General features: G+C 33.6%; 1 protein-coding gene and 1 non-coding gene across 2 annotated transcripts in view; one reads left to right on the forward strand and one right to left on the reverse strand.

Moving 5' to 3' along the window:
• LOC147790529 (uncharacterized) overlaps positions 1 to 21,509 on the forward strand; it is a 59,978-nt gene that overhangs the window by 23,009 nt on the left and 15,460 nt on the right. The window lies entirely within an intron of this gene.
• Positions 16,623 to 16,694, reverse strand: TRNAQ-UUG (transfer RNA glutamine (anticodon UUG)). Its single transcript has one exon. It is a non-coding gene; the product is annotated as a tRNA-Gln (tRNA).

A 21,509-nucleotide genomic window follows, 5' to 3' on the forward strand; every position in this document is an offset into this window, starting at 1 on the left:
TAGTCAAGTAATTTTAAAAAGAAATAATCACTAATTTTAGATTGAATATTTAGGTTATGCAAGTTAGTCAACTTGAATGTACCAAGTACCTAGAACTATGTGAATAACATGCTAAATAAGTTGCTAGGATCCATACCCATAAGTAACCATTATCTGCGTTACGATGTGTACTAAAAGGCCCCTATTCCTCTTTAGGTAGGATGTCCTGCAATATGTATCATGAGTTGGATGTTATGATAGGCCTACCTTTCCCATCAGCTAAACGAGATGTCCTGCACCACGATTTACCAGTAGAATTACATGATTATGACGACACCACTCATGTGTTCATGGGGAGAAAAATGAAGGTTATTTGAGGGGAAGGTTTTCAGGATCAGTATATGATACATGACACGATGACCTCTAAGTTCTAAGATCCTGAAAACATAACAAGAAGTAATATCCTAGCTTAAGGTCGCGATTAAGAACCTACGAGTAGCCTTCTTACTAAGTTTTACTCACTCCATGTTTATCATTAATAGTTGGTCGTGGATGAGAGTGGACTTTGGAGTGTGGGCCATGGACTAACCTCTATTTTTAATCTAGTATTTTTTGTTCTTCTCTATATTCAAAATAAGCGAAAAATGATAAAAAAGCGATGAGGAATTTGTAGAAAAATTGTGGATTTTTCGAGAAAAATAATAATAAAATATTCGGAAAGTGGCAAATTACCAAAATACCCCTAGAAGAATGGATAATTACAGAAATGCGACTCTAATTAGAATCACAGCATCTACCGTAACCATCCGAGCAAAATCCTTCGAACACAAATTTCAACCGTCGGATCTCCTCCCAAATTTGATATGATCTAGAATGAACACGCATGGATCATCACATCCAACGACTAGTATTCAAAGCCAAGGTCGGTAAAGCTATGATCGGAGTTGATATCTCCGAAAAATTATCCAGAAAGTTCGATCTCTAAATAACGAAGATTCTGGAGCTCTCAATGTCGGTTTAAGCTCCTCCTATAAAGTCTGAAGTATGAGCAACAATACGGAATAAGAATCGAGAAAGGTCGATCCCCCAATCAAAGGCAATAAGCGTTTAGATTGTGGGTCTCCTACTCTCAGATTTCTTCCAAATTCGAGAGCAATCCTCCACCATTTCTCTTCAAACTTATAAATAACGAAGAATCTGGAGCTCTCAATGTAGGTTTAAGCTCCTACAATAAAGTCTGAAGTAGGAGCAACAATACGGAATAAGAATCGAGAAAGGTCGATCCCCCAATCGAGGGCAATAAGCGTTTAGATTATGGGTCTCCTACTCTCAGATTTCTTCCAAATTTGAGAGCAATCCTCCACCATTTCTCTTCAAAGTTATTCCTAACATTTCTCAACAAGATTACCCACAAGTTCTATAAAGAAATATAGTGCTAAAAGAGCTTAGAAACCATTCCCCCAATTCAATCAACCATTGAAGAACTTCAAGAAAAACATGAAAATCCAATCCGAGGATACATGATGATTCGTCGAGCAAGAATGATTCCAATCAGTTTCTACACCTCCAAGGAATACTTACATAGAAGACCACAAAGAAAAGTAACCTCGAGAGCGTGTCGAATTGAAGGAAATAGGTTTCGAAATTAAATTGGGGATAAGAGTCGAATTCCTATCTACGATCTCTTTTCCTTCAAATTAAGGATCCTCTAGCTTCAGAGGAAGAAGTTGAGTAAACTTGATGAAGGAATCGAGAGAGGAGACATCGTAAAACAAGCTACCCAAGAGATCAAAAAATCTGACGTTTCGAGTGAGTTGCATACCGAGAACGATTTTTGGAAATTAACGTCTTACATTCAAAGACGTTCCTCCAAACCAATTCCTTTAGCCTGAAGAAAGGATATGGAAGAGGTTCGATGAAGAAATAGGGCCTTGAAACCCCTAGAATCGGCTACTCAATAAGAAATCTTTTGTTTTATCTCCAGCGATAAATCAGATTTTGGATGAACTTTGGAAGCGAATATCTTAGGCTACGATCCACGAGAAGGTATCAAATCAATCACTAGCCCTTCCTTATAATACCCATCTTTAAGTTTCACGAAGAAATTGAGGAGAGAAACGCTGTAAATGTGACTGTACAGGCCGAGTTTCAGAGGAAGAAAACGATTATATGGCCAGTTCAACTGAACTGTCCAAGTCAACTCAAAATTTGACCTTTTCTCGGGTTTTCTCAATTTTAACCCCATTCTAGACCGATTCTCATAGAAAATCTTATGGTTTCAGAAACTAGACACAATAAGGAGTACGTGGAAGGAAATTTTGAAGTAATTTAGATACTTGAAGCTCAAGAATGGACGTCCCAAACGTCGACGACGAGGCAAGTAGCCACCTTGGATTTTTTGTTAAGAAATACTTGTAGAAATCGCTTGGATTTTCATATGAACCCTAAACCAAGTATGAATTAGGGATATATGAAAGAAAACCCCAAAGAACCGTGAGTTAAGACCCTAAACCAATCAAATAGCTTGAGATTTAAGTAACGTTAAAATAACCCACTATATGAGCTCCGCTGCCTATCAAATTTTAATACTTAGCATATTATAGTATGTTGAGGCCAGATATGAAATTTGGTGGTCATTGGATAAGGATAAGTAGGTAAACCTAGAAACAGTGTAAAATGACCATAGTACCCCTAAGGTAATTTACCTTCGGTTCATGACCTAGATGACCTTCAAATGCTATGAAATTCATCGGTAGATCTTATTTTATGAAATGTTATATGAATCCTTGTCCCAAGAGGTTATATAAGGTAATGAAGTTTGGGAGTTATTGGAAAACTTTAGTTAGCGAAACCAAGATATGGGAGAAAATGCTCATCACGATCCATATGACCTTTGCCATGAAGCACATAAGTTTTGTAGTCAATGTTGTCAATGTTTGCTGCACACAAAAAAAAAAAAAAAAAAAAAAAAGATAGGGATGTTAAATTTTTAAGTCACTTTTGGAATATTAAGTCATAAATTGGGTAACAAAATATTAGGAGCATTGATTAGGGCTATTATTTATAAGAATATTAAGTCATAAATTGGGTAACAAATTATTGTTTTCAACTACATGTCATCTTTAGATTAACTAGCAAACTAAGGTGGTTAATAGAACGTTAGGAGCATTGCTTAGGGCTATTAACAACAACTCTTTAATAAACTAAAATCATACCGTCAACATACTTAAACTATATAAAACTCTCTCGCCTTCCCTATTAAGTTTAGCTCTCCATACAAACTGAATTAAACAGAGGAATCCGCATCTTCATCATGCAAAATTGATGGAATAAGGAAAGAGAATAAGGAAATAGAGAGTTATCCCGGTTTGTTGCCGTTTGTCAATGGAAGTTCCCTTCTCTTGAGCTCTCACGTCCACCTCTTTGCCCTAATCAATCCTTGTTGGTCTCCTTTTCTTTCTGCTGTCAACAGCGACAATGGAACTTCAAGCCCATTTAATCAATCCTCTTTGTACCTTATTGTTCACCGAATCAGATGCACGCCAGGCCTAAATTCTCTCTCAGTCACCCGGAGACGAAAGGATGATTAGATCCGAAGTTTACGAATCGAAGAGAAAGTGGATCTGTGTTCTACATGCTTTCATTTTCAAAAGCTTCGCTTGTCTACGACACTTTATTCAGGATGTGCAACAATACGGTCATCTCTCAGCCGTGTATAGAGAATTCCTTGATCATTTCCTTGGCGGATAACACAAATGAAATCGTTTCCCTGACCGCCCATCTTATGAGTCCATTCTTGTCTTGTTGGTTTGTTGTACTATTCTATACCTCTCTCGATTGATAGAAAGACGTTCGGGAGCTGGCAGGGCCTATCGTGAGGGAACTTTTCTTTTCACGGTAGGCAAAGGTAAAGCGGGAGCTGCATATATCCACGGTGATCAAGGCAGAGCGACTCCTTCTTTAAAAGAGGTTGGTTTTATCGAAACTGTTAGATCATCTTTCGTTAAAGAAAAATAGTAGCTCTTGGTTTGGCCGATGTTGATTCGTATGACAATGCGAACTCGACTCAGGATGAGGATTTAGCTTTTCATACTGCTGCTATGAGCCGAAAGAGCTGGTAAGCTATCTCGCTAAACGAAAGGAAAAAGCACGTACGCGTTGACCTCTTTAGGACCGGTTGCTTCCTCTTTTTGTTTATACGTTTGGAGAAACCTGCTAAGCCCGCCTTTCTTACCAGGTGTGATTCAATCTTTCAGCTCAAACTTTCCTATCGTCCGACGGAAAAGGTAGGAGTACGACTTCCTTTTCCTTTTCTTGCCCGAGCCAAGGGATCATTCAGTTTCTACAAAAAAGTTCGCTATCTATTAGTTGCCGTAATCGAATGTATTTCTCATTTCATGTTAGCTCCTCCAAAAGCTTCTTGGTCGATAGGAGCAATTGGATCCTATATGATGTCTTCCTAATCTTGTGGATAACTTCGACTAGTCCATAGAATTTTCGCACACGTCTTTGGTTCTTGTTGCTTTGAACTCAAAGTTGATCTGACCTTAACTTATCATAACTCTCTATTTGCTTTGAAATTATCGTTGTAGACCCTTCTCTACATCCGTCTGGATGGTATTTTTGCGTGAACATGTGTTGCTTTAGTGGTTTGTTTTTGTCTCCCTTCTTCAGTAGAGGGGTTGACTTGGTGGCTATGCCAAGCATTTGAGTGATCACTGACAAGAGCCTTTGCAGGTCAAATAAACCCGACTGTGACCATGCCATGTTGCTATTTGTAGAATTCAACACGCTCAGGCTGAGCCGCATGACATCTATTTCTGGTAGGCGACATAAAACTAATCTTGTGATTTATCTCTTGGTGGGGTTAAACCCAATATCTGACCTTCTTGTTTTGGGTCGTGCTGTTCATGTAGTGGCAATAAAGTTTTTGTTGAGGATGGAACACTTGAGCTCCCCCTTTTCAAATACAACAATGGCAGCAAGTGTAGATTCATCATGGCTAAGATTCTTTCTCAACTATACTGTCGTCATCATTTTCACCCCTCTTGGTTGATGGATGTTTGTTTGAATGATCGTTGGGTTAGACTCCATTACTACTAGGCATTTTTCTAGGGGCATGTACATGACTTTGTGTTCTAGCAGGATGTCAATCCCTGACTATTTGGGCTCTAGAAGGTTCGATATGAAGGCTGACTATTTATAGTAAAAATCTGATAGAGATATATATACTAAATAATTATATATAGTAGGCGGTTACATATAGTGAAGCTATATATAATAAACTGAAATCATATGTATACCCATTAATCAGTGCTTCCTAGATGTACATTTCTCATTCTCCATATTCTCTCTTTGCATACCAGAAGTCATTAATACAAAACCATTAGTCAATATTTATTCTTACATTTTCTCTATCACGTTCTTTGTGTTCATTTAGATCAAGTGTGTGCGTTGTTGTGTGATTCTAATAACTGGTATCAGAGCGAGGAGAGATTCAACACGATCTGTGAAGATGGAAAGTTCAAAGACTGGAATTGAAAATTTGATGGATTCGATATCAGTTTGTAGAAGATGCAGATTGAAGATTATCTGTACGATAAAGATATTCAGGAACCCATTTTGGGGGTGAAGCTGGATACCATGACCACGGAGGAGTGGAAGCTCAAGGATTGTCACGCCGTAGGGTTAATCTGGTTGACGCTTCCAGGGAACCAAAGAAAGTGCGATTGGAAATGGTCCATACAGACGTTTGGGGATCATCTCCAATTTCTTCATTTCTAGTACAAAAATTTCATGGATTAGAGGTCTCGCCCTGTGCAACGACAACTCTCTGATTTCGTAAGGCTAGTCAGATATCTCATGACCACTCTTTTCCTCCTCACCATATCTAGACACTATAATGTTGATCCAGTATTGTCTTATATAGTTAACGTTCACTCTTTAACGTTCAAGGACATTTTATAACTACCACGAAAATCAAAACATACAATAAATTCATACAAGTTTTACAACATATCATATACTGCTTACTTGGTCGCGGAGAGACGTGTCATCGAGCTGAGTCATAGAGATATACGACTCTTTATCCTAAGAAAAAATCTATATAATTTAAAATGTGGCTGCTCTGATACCAATCTGTCACAACCCAACTTTTAAGGGTTCAAAACTCAAATAGAAACTAAAATTGAGACTAAAAACAAATAAAAATAAAAGTAAATTAATATAAAATAAGAAAATGTTGTAAAATTAAAATGAGATTGAGAAAACAACACAACATTAAATATAAAATTAAATTAAATTATAAGACGGTGTTGATCAAATTTATACAAACAAAAAAAAAAGTGTTTGGGATACAATTACAAAAAAAAAAAAAAAAACAAAAAAAAAACAAAAAAACTCAAACACAAAGACAGACTAACGCTACATAACAACTCCATCTGTGAGTGCACAACCTTTGAAGGCTCCCTCATCTCAACGGTAAGTTCTATTACGAACCCATCCAAAATAATCACACCTGTGACCGCATCTCCTGACTTTAAATTGCTAGTCTGAACATGGTTTCGTCACGAAAGCTTTAGAGATAAATCTATCCTTGCAAAAATATTTTTCTCTTTAAGTTATAATTAGTCATAAAAAGAAATAATTAGGTACAAATTTGGTCTAGAATTCAAAACTTTCAAATTTTACTATTCCTTAACCATATTCAAATCTAGATTCTTGAACTCCTAGTACCATAAATAAAGTTGGTATCCTCAAATAAAACTGGAATTTCTCTTAAGATCATTAAATTCTTATAGATTCCAGGCTCAATATCATTAATACAATTATGTTTAATCTTGAACACGCTAGACATGAAACTAAAGTACGTTCAATTTAACTCCATTTTATTGCCATCTTGAATGATGTGTAGGGTATATTCTTGATTTACCTTAAAGTTCTTGTGACATGACAGGTCATATTAGTTAAGCTTTTTGCAAAATCACAAGTTAAAAGACAACAACGATGAACCTAGGTTTATTAGTCAATTCAAAGACAATTTCTTTCTCCATCTTATCGATAATAATAGTTCAACTAAATCCATATTATGCAAAGAAACAAGTTTACGACTCATAAAAACAACTACCTAAATTATGTCGTACAAATTTGAAAACATAAGTTGTAGTTGATAATTACACAAAAATTTCCCTAAATCCATGAATTCGTGTCGAATTAGTCAATCCTAAAGCTTGTAACTAGCATATAGTAATTGAAGCTCCACATGAAGTAATTTAAAGTTTCCCTTACCTAACTAAAGTTTATCTCATCTTTAATGAAGCATGAATTGCACTGAAATTCATGAAATGCTTATAGACTCCAACTGTGAGTATTATTAATGCAATTATGTTTCATATGAGTTTGTCATAAATGAAACTAAGGTGCATTCAATACAACTTTATTTTCTTGTCATACGAGGCAAAATAGAAAAATTAAATCAAACAAACTGATGAACTGAATCGAATCAATCCAACCAAAATTGATTAGTTTGTTTCTTTTGTTGGGTTGTTGGTTTGTTTGATATCCCTTCTATATTATAACAATTCAACTTTTCGTTTTATAGCCCTCCAACTACTAAGAGAAAAATATATTTGAGTAGAAGCTAAAAATATTGGGTGTTTAAGAAAAGGCATTTGGTTTAGTGGTATGATTCTCACTTGAGGTGCAAGAGGTTTTGGGTTCAATTCTTGAAATACCCCTATGTCTACGTCTTTTCTTATCTAAGGACTTCATATTTGAAATCAACCTAACTTCATATTCGACATTTTATACTTACCATCACGCTCTTAATACTCATAGTCTTTCTTAATACCTAGGCCTAAGGCTTCATACATTCTTTGGTCTAGTGGCATGAAAGTTCGATTCTCAAAATGCCCCTTCAAGAGATTGTAGTATGAAAGACATTTACCAAGTACATAAATACATTAAAATAACACAAGTGACACATATGTAAACTACATTAGAACGAGCGGAGATATTTTTTATTTTCACAATTACTGATGACGGGAGGTTTAGGATTTTTTAATGTAAGAATCGTGGGGATGTAGCTCAGATGGTAGAGCGCTCGCTTCCGATGTGGAAAGTACGGAGATCGATACCTTGCATCTCCAAATTAATCGATCACTAAAGTTATGAAATAATGAGCAGAGATATTTTTTCATTATCACTAAATATATTATTCCATCTTTCCTTATTTATGAAATAATGAGCGTAGATATTTTTCATTTTTACAATTATTGATGACAAGAGGTTTAGGATTTTCTAATATAGTCGTGGGGATGTAGTTCAGATAGTAGAGCGCTCACTTCTGATGTGGAAAGTACGGGGTTGATACATTGCATCAACAAATGAATCGATCACTAAATATATTATTTCTTTTCAATTTTTTCTTATTTACGACATAATGAGCATGGATAGTTTTTCATGTCACTATTATTGATGACGAGACATTTAGGATTTTGTGACATAAGAATCGTGGGGATGTAGCTCAAATGGTAGACCGCTTGCTTTGCATGCGAGAGTTACGGGGATAGATACCACGCATCTCCAAAATAAAACTATCTATTATTAAATATATTATTGAAAATTATTTCTTTTCAATTTTTCCTTATTCATGACAGGTTGAGTAGCGATATTTCTTCATTTTCACTATTATTGATGATGGAAAATTTAGGGTTTTGTGATGCAAGAATTGTGGGGATGTAGCTTCGCTTAGCATGCGAGAGGTACGGCTTAGCATACGAGAGGTACGAGGATTGATACCTCGCATCTCCAAAAGAAACTATTTATTATTAATATTTTATTTCTATTCAATATTTCCTTATTTATGACATAATATGCAGAGATACTTTTTTATTTTCACAATTATTGATGAAGGGATGTTTAGGGTTTTCTGATGTAAGAATCGTAGGGATGTAGTTCAAATGGTAGAGAGTTCATTTCCCATGTGGAAAGTACGGGGATCAATACCTTGCATCTCCAATTGAATCGATTACTAAATATATTATTTCTTTTCAATTTTTTCTTATTTAGGACATAATGAGGCGGGATAGTTTTTCATTTTCACTATTATTGATGACGAGATGTTTAGGACTTTGTGACATAAGAATTGTGGGGATATAGCTTAGATGGTAGAGCACTCGCTTTGCATGTGAGAGGTATGGGGATTGATACCCTACATCTCTAGATTTTCTTCATTTTCACTATTATTGATGATGGGAATTTGAGGGTTTTATGATGCAACAATTGTGGGGATGTAGCTTAGATGGTAGAGCTCATTTAGCATGCAAGAGGCAAAGGGATATCCCCATCTCCAAAAGAAACTAGAGGCAAAGGGATATCCCCATCTCCAAAAGAAACTATTTGTTATTAATATTTTACTTCTATTCAACCTTTCCTTATTTATGACATAATTAGCCGAGATATTTTTTCATTTTCACTAGAATTGATGACGGGACATTTAGGGTTTTCTGATATAAGTATTGTGGGAATGTAGTTTAGATGGTAGATTGCTAGCTTAGCATGCGAGAGGTACGGGGATCGGATCGAAACCCTATATCTCCAAAAGAAACTATTCGTTATTACTATTTTATTTCCATTCAATTTTTTCTTATTTATGACATAATGAATAACGTTATTTTTTATTTTCACTATTATTGATGACGAGATGTTTAGGATTTTGTGACATAAGAATCTTGAGGATATAGCTTAGATGGTAGAGCGTTTGCATCAAATGTGAGAAGTATTGGGATCGATACCATGCATCAACAAAGGAAACGATTACTAAATATATTAGTTCTTTTAAATTTTTCCTTATTTACGACATAATGAGCGGGGATAGTTTTTCATTTTCAATATCATTGATGACGGGAAGTTTAGAGTTTTTTGATGTAAAATCGTTAGAATGTACCATGCGAGAAATACGGGAATCGATACCTCGCATCTCCAAAAGAAACTATTCGTTATTACTATTTTATTTCTATTCAATATTTTCTTATTTATGACATAATGAGTAGCGATATTTTTTCATTTTCACTATTATTCATGATAGACGTTTAGGGTTTTGTGACGTAAAAATTGTGGAGATGTAGCTTAGATGGTAGAGCGCTCGCTTTGCATGCGAGTTGTACAGGGATTGATAACCCCATCTCCAAAAGAAAGTATTTAATTTGTTATTATATTTTTTCATTTTCACAATTATCAATGCCCCACATCACCAAACCAAACTATTTGTTATTAATATTTTGATATTTTTTATTTTCACTATTATTGATGATGGGATATTTAAGGTTTACGATGTAAAAATCATTGGGATGTAGCTCAGATGGTAGAGTGTTCGCTTTGCATGCGGGAGGTACGGGGATAGATACCCCGCATCTCCAAAAAAGAGAAATATTCGTTATTATTTTATGGTTTGCTTTACATGTAAAAATCATTATTTTTTAAAGTTCTCCTCTACCCAAGTATTTGATTATATGGTTTGCTTTGCATGTAAAGCTTTACATGTAAAAATCATTATTTTTGAAAGTTATCCTCTACCCAAGTATTTGATTATTTTTTCTTGAGTGAATTTTAAGTGAAACACATCTTCTACCCAAGTATTTGATTATTCTCTCTGGAGTGAATTTACATGTAAAAATCATTATTTTTTAAAGTTATCCTCTACCCAAGTATTTGATTATTTTCTCTTGAGTGAATTTTAAGTGAAAGATTATTTTCTCTTGAGTGAATTTTAAGTGAAACACATCATCTACCCAAGTATTTGATTATTTTCTCTTGAGTGAATTTTAAGTGAAACACATCCTCTACTCAAGTATTTGATTATTTTCTCTTGAGTGAATTTTAAGTGAAAGATTATTTTCTCTTGAGTGAATTTTAAGTGAAACACATCATCTACCCAAGTATTTGATTATTTTCTCTTGAGTGAATTTTAAGTGAAACACATCTTCTGCCCAAGTAATTGCAAGATGCAAGCTTCACACTAAGAGGAATCAAAGTCCCAAGTATCAATGTCCTTAAGTGTCAATTTTTATTCTCCATTTCAACATAAATTAAACTGATTTTCGTGAAGATATCTATTTATAAAAGCAAAATATATCATAGTCACAAAAATAAAAATGAGATATAGATACGAGACATAAATATGATACTAAATAGGGTAACTGTTAGGATTAGATTTGATTGAGTTATTTGGATTAGATTTGATCTAGTTATTTGAATTAGATTTGATTTAGTCATTCTTCAATTGGATGAGAGATTTCTTCCAGTTCTTCTGATCTTTCGAGTTTTCTTTTTCTGTTACTAACATTTTGGTATCAGAGCCATGCTCTTTCCAGTTTTCTTTTTCTGTTCCTAACATTTTCGTATCAGACCCATGCCCTAAACTAGTTAAAACTAGAAGCAGCAATCTTCTACGTGTGTCATAATAAAAGTATGTCGATGGAGAGTCCACTTGTGCAGTCTGCTAGAGGAAGAAGTCAAGGTTGTGGAAGCTTTAGAGGCAGAGGAAGGGGACGAGGTAGACAAACCTTCAAGAAGGCCATAGTGGAGTGCTATAACTGTCACAAGCTAGGACATTTTCAATGGAAATGTCAAAGCAATACCAGACGAGGCAGACAAACCTTCAACAAGGCCACAGTGGAGTGTTATAACTGTCACAAGCTAGGACATTTTCAATGGAAATGTCAAAGCAATGAGAAGGAGACAAACTATGCAGAGAGTCAAGAAGAGATGTCACTGATGGCTTACGTGAATATGAATAAGGCCAATATAGAAGATATGTGGTTCCTTGACTCGGGATGTAGCAATCATATGTGTGGGAAGAAGGAATATTTTTCAGATTTTGATGGAAGTTTCAGAGATTCAGTGAAGCTGGGCAACAGCGACAATTAAATTTGATTGAGTTATTTGGATTAGATTTGATCTAGTTATTTGAATTAGATTTGATTTAGTCATACTTCAATTGGATGAGAGATTTCTCCAATTCTTTTTATCTTTCCAGATTTCTTTTTCTGTTACTAACTGTAACATGTCATTCTTAAAATACTAGGACACCGATGTGACAATGATACATTAATTAAAAAGAATTATTTCAAAAAATTTATCAATTTTATATTAGAAATAAATTCATATAAATAAGTTTATATATTTGTATACTTAAAAAAAAGGTTAATGTACGTTTCACAGTCAAAATATATTCAAAGTCAAGTGTCTGATAGGATGGATTATAAATTTGTAATGTATCCATTGTATTAACAAGTGTTTAGTACATGCCCAACACGTGTCAGATTAATGACACTAAGTTATTCTCATGCTTTCTTTACCCTCATTTAAAGTAGTTTTAAAACTAGCACGTCAAATATTATAATTGACTCACTACCACTTCAATTTTGTGCTTTAAGGAAGGCTATGACCAAAGAGAAATAAAATCCTTAATTTAGTACACGGTAGTAAAGATGGACATGAGAATGAGTTATTCTCATATGGAAAGAGATTTAACCTTAAGTTATATCTCATATCCTCTCTTAACCAATTATTTAGTTTTATTTAGTATGTTTTAGAAAGATACGTCCATCAATAGCAAAAGAAAAATAAAATAACATAAAATAAAATAAATAGAATAGATTAAATTAGCCAAAATTAATGACTAACATAATTATATATATAAAAAAAAAAAACATAAAGGATGAATTGATTAAATTAGCTAATTGCTAACATAATTATAAAAAAAATGTAACAAACATACCAAAGTAAGATCAGGAAAACAAGTTAAAAAAAAAAAAAAAAACACAAACGGCCAAAAATCAAGATTTGGAAAGTGTTAAACAGTTTTGATATATAGACATTTCAAGACTTTACTCATGCAATATTCCCATGAAATCTAACACTAGAGCATCATAAAATTTAGAGAAATGATTGAAATTGATGTCATGTTCATATAGGTTGACTTTAATACAAAGGACAAATCAAACTTTCTTAAGGATAAATTGGGGACACTAGCCTAAGCTAATCAGGTAGGTGGCCTTACGATCCGTATGGTTATATTTGATGTTGACTGTGCCCGTGGTTCTGCAAGTGTCATATATATTGATATGTGTGAAATATTTGTGAATCGATATGCTTATGATATGTTATAATATGTGAATTGTATGATAATACTTACGGTACCATGTGTTCAATGGTATATTTGAGATAGAATACGAGAAGGATGCACTAAACGTAATGTAACGATAGGAGTAAGACATGTTCATGAAACGTTATGGTTTGGTTTCGTATCGAAGTGCTATGGGTATGACAGATTGATAAAAACGATATGGTTACGATGGATTCATAAAACAATACAATTAGGTTATGGGTAGAAAGGGATAGGATTATGATAGATTGATAGAACGATAGCGTTACGATACGTTCCTGTAAAGTTATGACTAAGGTACGTTCAGGTAACGACACAACTATGATATGTCTAAGGACGTTAAGGCTATGATAAATTAGGGAAGGATATAACCACGAAGTTTTTACGATATGATATGATTATGATACGACATGTGAAGGACGGATATATATCCAACAAGTGTCAAAGAGGGACGTGAGAATAAATTATTCTCAAGCTTTCTTTACATCGGTCAAAGAGTATTTGATAAGCTTTCAAAATTAAGGGTTTTCTTTGTTCTTCTTCTTCTTTCTCTCTTTTCACGTTTAATTTTTTTTTTTTAAATAGAAAAAAGTTTAATGTGAGAATGAAGAAGTTAGAAAGGAGAAAGAAATGAATGTAATAAAACTTTTCCGTCGCTAGGAATGAAAATGGTGAATGGGTCCTTGACGATAGTCGACCGCTATACTCTTGTTTTGGATGTAAGTGATGATTATCAGCAATATTAGTTATGTCAATACCACACCGTTATCAAGAGGAAGTAAAGTAGAGTAGAATAGATCAAGCGATCCATTTGTTGAGAGTACTGTTAGAGGCATACAAGTAAGAATGTTGGATATAATTACTCTTTCACATCTGAGGGATGAGTCTCATAGATCCAACTACAATATCAAAAAAACTTCGGGTGGTAGTGATTGCTTGCATTGGTGGCTCCGTGGTATCCCAAACACATGTAATATGATTTTTCTTGCTCAAATATAGTTTCATTTGTCTTAAAAGTTCACTTTTGAGTAATCGTGGAAGGCTTCTTAATTTGCAGCCTTTGGTGAAGATGATCACTCCGAGGTGGGTTTGTTAGTGAAGATGCAATTATATAATCAGGGTTTTATATCAGTGGTTCCATTTATATCTATAAATGAAATTTGTGGTGTATTTTTTGGAAATTCAACAATAATCATCGATTATTTGGTTACCATTCTAAAGAAATTCAACTTTCGACCTTTTGTGAATGCTCAAATCTACTTGCAAAGTACCGTCGATTATGATTCATAATACTCACCGACTCAAAATTGAGGTTTGTTCATGTTTGAAAATGTGACAAACCAAAAGACAAGATGCTAATTAATATTGTTTGTGATTGTTGTTGTGAATTCTTCATCTTTGAATACACATTTTGGTTGGCTTATGAATTTTCCATCTTTTAAAAGTATTATTTTTTTAGTTGGGGCCTAATTTCATAATAGGCCATTCAATCACAATATTTCAATATTTTAAGTTACTTTTAAGATTAAAGGTCGATGAATAAAGTAATTACTGCAAGTTCTTTTTATGCATCTTATTTTGATCTAGCACATAAATGCTTCCTAATTATTTTATTTATTTTTTTATGAATTAGGTTATGAAGATCATTTGAATTATAAACTCTTAATTCAAACCATATTTAATAACTAATCATTTTAATATTTATACTCAAATATACTAACAAGTACTAGTAACACTGGTCTCAATGACTTAAAGAATACAACTATTATCTCGAACTATAAAGAATTTAATTCCAACTTATTCTAATGAACAAACGCTTTATTAGAATCTATTGTAAGATTTCACTTCATCAATTTAAGTAGCATTCAACTACAACTATAAATATCAAATTCTTAAGTATTCATGAACAAAATCGCCTAACAATGTCTCTTGGAACTATTTACCAAAGGTGTTGGAATGAGCCGTGTGAAAGGGTTGCCTTTAGATGCTTTAGTACCAATTAAGGATGTCAATATCCTAGTAGTGCAGAATGCAGGAAGGTTCGTTGTTGAAAAGAATAACGAGAATAGTGGACATCGTTTCATCTACAAGCGTGTGGTGAACGGTCTGGTTGGTATGACTAGAGAACGTCGTCCTCGCAGAATTTATATTATTGTGATAGAAGTTATAAATAACGATGATATCCCTTGGTCTTTTATTACAAAGGTGCATAACTTTCTTTTTGTGCATGTGATATATCCATCGCCACCTACTCATAAGCTCTCATCTTTTAAAGAAGTTCTCGAGTTCCTTGTCCACAAGTAGCAATACAACTACTAGAATGCTATCTCTACTTATAATAAGCCCTCTCTCTCTCTCGAAAAATATGTGTGTGTTTGTGGATGTATTACTCTCTTTTATTAATGAAATATGGCATAGTCATAATGATATCATGAGTATCTTTTCTATCCCTCCCTTCCTTATCGCTATATAAAGAATATGAAGATTATAAGTAAAAGTGTACAAGTAATTTGTTACTTTTGAACTTAAAATGCTTATAATTCAATTTATCTTTGTTATCAACAATAATTATCAAACGGTATATAATTTTGTCCAAGTAAGGTCGCTTCTCATTTCCTATATGATATCATAATACACCACGAAGAAAAATAACCTCGAGAGCGTGCCAAATTGAAGGAAATAGGTTTCGAAATTAAATTGGGGATAAGAGTCAAAATTCCTATCTACGATCTCTTTTCCTTCAATTAAGGATTCCTCTAGCTTCAGAGGAAGAAGTTGAGTAAACTTGATGAAGGAATCGAGAGCTGAAACGTCGTAGAATAAGCTACCCACGAGATCGAAAATCTGGCGTTTCGAGTGAGCTGCATACCGAGAACGATTTCTGAAAATTAAGGTCCTACACTCAAAGACGTTTCTCCAAACCAATTCCTTTAGCATGAAGATAGGATATGGAAGAGGTTGAATGAAGAAATAGGGCCTTGAAACCCCTAGAATCAGCTACCCAATAAGAAATCCTTTGTTCTATCTCGAGCGATAAATCAGATTTTGAATGAACTTTGGTAGCGAATATCTTAGGCTACGATCCACGAGAAGTTATCAAATAAATTCATTTTTTAAACAAGAAGTCATCTCCTATCAAATAAATTCATTTTTTAAACAAGAAGTCATCTCCTAGCTCAAGTTGGTTGGAGCAAGTTCGGAACCTGGAACCTAAAACTCATGCTAGTTATTATGGGTTCAAATGATTACGTTAGAAACATACAAGATCGAGAACCAACAACAATACCTCAAGCAGAGGTCATGTTCATGAAGCCTTGGAAGGCATGAAGCGGAGCAAGTTCGGAATAACTCAAGAATGTTACACCTTATGCCTCAAGAAAATTTGTGTTTTCGCATCGAATGCTAACACCCTTTTGTTTTAAAATGTATTGTGTTGTCGTTCCTTATTCTGTGTTTTCGCATCAAGGTCTCATAAAGGTCCTACCGGGAGTTAAACCCACGTCGTTGGATTCAAAGTCCAAAGTGCTAACCACTACACCATAGAACCCCTTATAAAAATTTATTTTGGAATGGTTTTCCTATTTTATGAAGATTCCACAAGAAGAGAGATCGTCAAACTCAAGTTATTGGATACAAAGTTCTAGAGCTGTTTTATCTAACTCGTTGTGATCTTGAGCACCTTTAGAGTGGTTGCAGAAGTAACCCTCCAGTGTTGATTGAAGCTCTTGTTGAACATGTAATTTTATATATTTCTTATAGTTAATTTATATATTGTTGTATATTACAAACAAATTGAAATAATACTTTACATCCCAGTCTTTCTTTCTTCCGTGCAAAACTTAACATGAAAACTATATTATTTCAATATTCACTCGAGAAACAAGGGGTGAAAACTATATTATTTCAAACCCTCCATTATTGCTTCTACTTTGCGTGAAAATGCTTCCACTAAATCATGTTACTAACTAGGTTGTTTGGTTCAGTTCAATTCTTGGGTCCACTAGATTGAATCGACCTAGCTCAATTAAACTCTTGATAATATAAAAATCATAAGTTTCTTAAATTACGTTAACTTAAAAGTTTAACCCCTAATTTTTTTTAGAATGTTTAGCTTCATGTCTAGTTGATCTCTAAATGCTTAGAAGTATCTAATAAAACTTCTATTTAAGGAACTTTTCTCTATAAAAGATGTAAGACTTCATGCTTATTATTAAGGAATTTCAAATGAGTGATTTGATATATCATAGAGGACAAAAATATTATTTGTTTCAAATATCTTATGTTGACCATTCTTTTTTGTCAAGTATTTTGAATATTATTATTGTGAATTACTAATGGCATTAGATTGAATCTCGTTATTAAATATCCAAAACTCAGTAAAGATGACATCAAAATTAATACTTTAATTTCATCTTCAAAATTTATTTCAACTCGACTCATTTGATTAAGAATCATAATAGTCACCCGTACACATATATTTACAAAAAAATTATAAGGAGTATAAGAGAAAAGTGCTTAAAATAGTTTCAAAATATAGAAAAAAATATAGAAAAAAACTAGTAGGAATGGGTTAAAAATAGTAGGAATTGGTCAATGTCAACATCCAATGTCAACATCCATTGAAGGCCCTTTGAAGTTTTCTATGTTTGAAATAAAAAAATAAAAAAAAGTAGGAATTATTCTTATTTCTTTTCCTTTAGACAATCATGCTCTACCACTAAGCTATGGACCCATTTTGTATGAAAAGTGTCTGTCCAAAATAAAAGGGCCCAACCAAGTTCAAACGGGTGATCGGTCAAATTCTCTACCACTGAGTCATGGATCCATTTTGTAGGATTTTAAACCTAGTGACCCCTTAGACATAGTGTCGGTCCAAAAAGTGTAACAAATTTCTATCCAATATAGAAGGGCCCAACTAGGTTCGAATTGGTGACTTCTTGATCTGCAATCAAATGCTCTAACATTGAGCTATGGTCCCATTTTGTATGATCTCAACCTTAGTGACCCCTTCTACAGATTATCGGTCCAAAAGTGACCCTACCGAATCGGTTATGGAGCAATTTTGTATAAATTGGTGGATTACCTATCAGAATTAAACACAGGTCGTTAGATCCAAAGTCGAGAGTGCTAACCACTACACCATAGAACCACTAGTTAAACTTTATTTTGGCAACGATTTTGATAAGCGCCAACAGCGTTGGATTTTGCAAAGCTAGAGGTCGTAGTATCCTTGCATACTTTCACAAGGTGTTTTCAACTTCTTTTAGGTGATTGAACTTTTGAGTCCATGCAAATGATTGGTTGGATTAGTATCAGTTTGAGAAGTCAGAGGAGAGAAGAGAGACTTTGTTAGAAACTCTCCCATAGGTAATCTCCCAAGGTGTTTTCAACTTCTTTTATAGGTAGAATTTTAAAATCAAACTACAACAAAATTTACTTCTATTTAGCAAAATTATTTTTTTGTTTGAAACAAAATTATTCCCTTCTTTTTCTAAAACTAAATTTGACTCTCGAATAAATTTTAATAGTTTTGTTAATTAAATTTTCTTTAAAATTTTTGTACACAGTGTACAATGGAAATAATATATATATATTTTTTTTACTATTTTGTAATTTGTATAGTATTATTGGAGGTTTTGAATGAAATATGATAATTGATTCTCTGTCCTCTTTGACAATTTTAGATACCTCCATATCCTATATTTGATGCGCCACGTTTCATTATGAGATCAGCCCTTGGATCAATAAGACTTAAGCAAAAAGTTTATTTGACTAATGATTTTTTTTTTTTTTTTTTTTTTTTTTTTTTTTTTTTTTTTAGTAGAGATATCCTTTACAAATCAAGACTTTGTATTATTTTGAAGACACTCATCAAGACATTTGTAAATGTGCCTGATATCTTGAAGGATATAAGACACGTAATTGAGAGAACCTAAATTTTTTTTGAAGTTTGTTTTTCTAGGATACGTCATCACCAAAGTTTGAGACAAAGACCATTGGATGGGTTTTAATAAGGCTCAAATAAATTTAAAATCCAAGAAAACGTATCTGAGTTTGATATTATTTGATTTTGGGTATGGACAGAACTAGCGATATCTTTTGATTACATTAATGAATGTATGTAGATGTTTAAAGTGTTGATCTTAATGGTTTTAGAAAATATCAACACATCATCAATATAAACTATCGAATTTTTTTGAAATGATTGAAAATATCATTCATAATCTTTCAAAATTCGGATGGAGCATTTTTTAGCTTAAATGGCATGACGTTCCTCTCATATTTTCTAAATTGGACATTAAATGTTATTTTATATTTGCCCTTTTAGGAAATTAGAATTTTCGAAATCCCAATTTCATGTCGAATTTTATAAAAACATTTGACTCTAAATTCTTTTTATCAAATCATTTTTGTTTTGGATTGGATATCTTATTTATTCTAAAACCTTATTCAAAGGTTTGTAGTTAATTACCAGTATCACAATTTTTGGTTTCTTTTCACCATGTTGTTAACCTAAAATGTCAGACATGACCACATGCTCTTTGAAGACCTTATCAGCTTCCTCTTCAAAATATCACCTAAAATGTCACAGTATTTAGTGTTTGATGCTTTTTGACTTAACCCTAGGGTTCTATTTAGGGTGAACTTGTGATAATTTTTGTCAAATTATATATTTGAATACCTAATACATTAAGATATAATATCTTATTTAAATAATATTAAAATGTGGTAGAATATCATAATATATGTTTAATTAATACGAATCTGATTCAAATTTCAAATATATATTTTTATTTAATGTTTATGATACACATCAATTATTTTAATATTTAACATATCAAATACCTTAATATGTTTTGATATTATACTTCAAGACTATAGAAACTTGCTCAGAGAACCTGAGAGTTACGTTGGCCCACAATGCATCTCATGGACGATGCAAAACTATGGTGGCGCTTGAAGGTGAATTGTATAAAAAACTAGTCATTCACCATAAACTCATGGGAAGACTGTTGATGGAATCGATGCAATCGACGCTCCTCATGATGGGTTTCCAATCAAAGACCTGACGTTTAATGTTGACCCTTTTGAAGAAAGAGCCACATGATCGAACAACTCGAAACGTTGCGGTAACTCTGAGAACTCTATCACACACATAAAAAAAATGTGTCAAACAGTTAGACATTACACAGAAGATTTGGCTTTCATCGAGGAGACCCGAGTTTGATTCTCGACAATGAAATTTTATTTTCTTATTTCTTTTATTTTATAGTTTAATTTTTTGTCACCAATTATGTTTAAACTTTACCTAGGTTTGAGAAGCACTATAATGGATGAGTTCAATAGTATCTTAAATTCAAAAGACTTTTGAACTTGGTTTGAGAGGCACTATACTGGTCAAGTTCAATAGTATCTTAGATTAAAAAGACTTTTATGAACTTTGAACCTTTAATAGTGTTTTATCATAGATATTTGGTTCAATTTCAACAAGTGAGGTTGAGGTTATTCAAATGGTTAATGTGATAATTCGGTCATTTTCAAGGTCTCTTTTGTTGAACGCCATCATGGCTGAGATGACTGAGATGAGCACCAAAGTGAGTTTGACAAGGAGGGTCGTAGAGAACCACACCCCAAGCCAAGCTCATGTTGGGCTTAACAAACTGAAAATCCAAAAACACAAACCCTTAAATGGCCACCAGGATGTAAGGAATTAAAAAAACTTTATTTTTGACCTAGAACAATACTTGAGGGTTACAGGAACTTGCTCATAGGTTATGTTGGCCACAATGCATCTCATGGACGGTGGCGCTCGAAGGTGGATGATATAAAAAATGGGTCATGCACCATAAACTCATAGGAAGATCGTTGACTGCGGTGAACGTGGAGATTAAACACGTGACCTTCAAATCTTTAGTTTGACACTCTCCCAATTGAGGTATCCGTGCTAACATTAAAAATAAAAATTTATAAGTAAAGCTATGTCCACTAATTCATTATATTTTAAAAAGAACTAATAATCAACTAAACAATAGAGCAATGAATGCAGATTGAACACAAGACCTTATGAAGCTATGTCCAAGACCTTCCAATATTCAATCTAATGCTCTCCCAACGAACCCATCCCAGATAACATGAAAAATTAATAATCACAAGTTTTAGATTGAATAGTCAAGTTATGCAACTTAGTCAACCTATGCCAGTTGGATAAATAATGTTATTTCCACTAATTCATTATATTTTAAACATAAATAATCACTAATTTAGGAACGAATAGTCAAATTATGCAACGTGAACCAAGTCCGATGAACATGGATCGAACACGTGACTTTCGGATCTTCCGTCCGACGCTCTCCCAACTGAG

This window comes from Cucurbita pepo, chromosome 10 (assembly GCF_057944985.1).
Source record: "Cucurbita pepo subsp. pepo isolate OVF chromosome 10, ASM5794498v1, whole genome shotgun sequence".
In the NCBI taxonomy this organism is placed as follows: Eukaryota; Viridiplantae; Streptophyta; class Magnoliopsida; order Cucurbitales; family Cucurbitaceae; genus Cucurbita; species Cucurbita pepo.